Genomic DNA, 2907 nt, shown 5'->3' with positions numbered 1-2907 from the left:
GGTCCCTCGCACGAAGCAGAATATGGCTATGGCTGTTTTCGGAACTAATTTTAATCTTTCACAAGAACTCAGCTTTGCATCCGCTAAATCAACTGACAATAACACATCTTCCTCCACGAACTTGCATATTTTTTCCAAACAAATCATAGCGTTGCCGTCGCTGGAATTTCGAGAGAATAGGAGACCGAGTCCAAAGGATTTCGGATCTAACAAGAGGAGAAACAATTTTCTAAAAATTTTTCAGTGGAACTCACTGGGAATCCGACATAATCTTCCATCGTTAATGGAAGCAGCAAGAGACTTCGACATTCTTTGTGTGCAGGAAACTCTTCTTAAACAAAATCATGCCTTCCGTGTGAAAGGTTATAAAGTCATCAGAAAGGACATCGCTCAATTAGGAGATAGAGGTATCTGCGTCATCATCCGCGAAAATATTAAGCATGAAATTCTTAACCTCACGTCCATTGCGCACTCTTCAGTTGAATTTATGGCTATCAGGATTCCTTATTCTAAAACGGATTCAATAGTTATCATTAATTTATACAGGCACCCTGGCCAAAAAACCCCTTGTGCCTTTTTCGACTCCTTAGTTGGCGAAATACAAAAATATAAATATTATATTCTTCTAGGTGATTTCAACGCTCACCATAAGACTTGGGGCTGCACACGGCAGTCAACTGCGGGAAGGATGCTTATGCGTGTCATCGAGAAATATGATCTTATCACCCTCAACGATACGACCCCCACTTTTTTGCGTTCATCTCACAGTGCTTCAGTAATCGACCTGGTTTTGGTGTCCCCACAGCTCGCACCAATATGCAATTCTTATGTAGAATCTGACACTTTTGGGAGCGATCATTATCCTGTCATCACCACCATAGGCATTCAAGTCTCTTTAAAATCCAAATTTTCATATAAGATCTCTCTCAACAAAGATCAATTCAACTCCTTTTATCGGGACCTAAAAAATCAAGTTAAAAATGTGCCTCCATTAGAGGGCAAGAACGGGACTGAATCTTATGAAATGTTGTTGCAAATGATTATGGACGCTGCCAAATGTTTTCTTCCAGAGGGCAAACGAACCCCACGTATTGTCACTTCTGCTCCAAAATTAGCCCCTCCTCCATGGTGGAACGAGTCGTGTTCAAACGCTGTTGAGTCCAGAAGGAAAGCCCTAAAAAATTTCACCTCGATCCCTTCCAAAGAAAATCTCATAGAATTTCAGAGGGCTCGCGACGACTGTTCTAGGAAACTTTCTGAACAAAAAAGAGAAGGTTGGCGTAAGCTTATGAACAGCTTTAATGGCAGGGCTCCTAAACAAATATGGTCCCTAATTAAGTGCTTTAAAAGGAACGCAAGCGTTGGCTCCGGGACGGCTGGTGATCTTAGTGGGGCTTCGAGAGAGATCATCTCGAAGCTCTGCCCGCCGACTGCTTATTGCGACACATCCAAATCTTTGGAAACAATGAAGCTAGACGACCGCCAGAGTTCACACGTCTTTACTTGGCTCGATGAGCCACTCACCGCTGAAGAATTCAGATGCGCTCTGATCTCGACTCGAAAAAATTCTGCTCCTGGTCTTGATCAGGTTAGCTACAATATTCTAGACCATACTCCCAGCGAAGTTCAATCACATCTTTTAATCACTTTTAACAAAATTTTCTCTGAAGGTACTTTCCCGAACACCTGGAAAGATTCTCTAGTGGTGCTTATCCCCAAGTCCGACTCTAAAGGGGTCAGACCAATTTCGCTTTTGTCTTGTGCTTGTAAACTTATGGAGCGCATCCTGTGTCGCAGATTGAGCTGGTTCATCGAGTCCAGACCTATTCTCCCGCAGACACAATCGGGATTTAGACCTTTCAGAGCCTGTTATGACAACCTGGCTACTTTGATCACTTCAATAAAGACTGGCTTTTTGAAGCATTCGATTACGGTCGCGGTCTTCTTGGACATCGCAGGTGCATTTGATAACGTGGATCCATACATCCTACTGGAGGACTTGAGAACCATTGGGGTCCCAGCCCTCTTTAGAAAATTCATCGAAAATCTCATTTCTATAAGACACCTTACCTTTGTAATTGAAGGCGAGCCTCATGGTCCTTACACTACCCTTAAGGGTACACCTCAGGGTTCTACATTAAGCCCCTTGTTATTTAACATTTACCTTCGAGATCTTGGACAGCATCTGCATCAGGATACCCAATTCCTCCAATATGCAGATGATGTGGTTCTTTTTTCTACGCATAAGGACCTAAACAACATCCGAGCGTACATATCAAAGAAATTCCCAAATTCTCCTCAGGACCTCGTCCCTGTCCTGCGCTCTCCTAGTCCACATTCTCCCGTCTCCTTCTGGCCTACATGAAGGCCAATGACCTCTTTTTCTGACTTTTCTTTTGCTCCACTCCCCCTTCTCCTTTGGCGCGCAGTTCACCGCTGGGGGGCAGCAGGCGTCTGGATTGGGGGGGAGGCCACTATACTTTTATAACCATCATGGCTTACAAACCCACTTGCCAAAAATTACTAGCAACGCAGACATCAATGGCCTAGTACCAACCCTTGGGTTGCCTGGCCAATAATTCAAGAAGAAGAAGAAGAAAATTTTCGCGATCGCAATGACAGTCACGTACATGCACTCCTAACCTCATTTTGTGGTGCGTATAAACTGTCAACGGAAATCAGTTCTCGGCAGAATCGCGAACACTCACACTCGTTTAATAACTAGACATATATGTATCACGACACCAATAAACACACACACATATATACAGTGATGGGAAAAAGTTCCGGAACGGTCAAATATTTCAAAAACCATTGGTATTAAAAAAAAACGCTGAAACACGTGAAACGATTTTTCAAAAAATCTATCTTTTGAGGGGGTTACAACCCCCCACCCCTAAGGGGGCA

General features: G+C 43.4%; 1 protein-coding gene across 1 annotated transcript in view; it reads left to right on the top strand.

Annotated features, from left to right (window-relative positions):
- The first annotated feature begins 402 nt into the window (after nucleotides 1-402).
- LOC108763237 (pyruvate kinase) overlaps nucleotides 403-2907 on the top strand; it is a 116296-nt gene continuing 113791 nt past the window's right edge. Inside the window, exon 1 of the mRNA XM_018510684.1 lies at nucleotides 403-407. The gene's annotated coding sequence lies outside the window, so the exon portion shown is untranslated. The remainder of the gene's footprint in view (nucleotides 408-2907) is intronic.

The sequence above is a fragment of the Trachymyrmex cornetzi genome, unplaced genomic scaffold, assembly GCF_001594075.2.
Source record: "Trachymyrmex cornetzi isolate Tcor2-1 unplaced genomic scaffold, Tcor1.1 scaffold347, whole genome shotgun sequence".
In the NCBI taxonomy this organism is placed as follows: Eukaryota; Metazoa; Arthropoda; class Insecta; order Hymenoptera; family Formicidae; genus Trachymyrmex; species Trachymyrmex cornetzi.
This window is presented reverse-complemented; position numbering and strand designations above follow the sequence as displayed.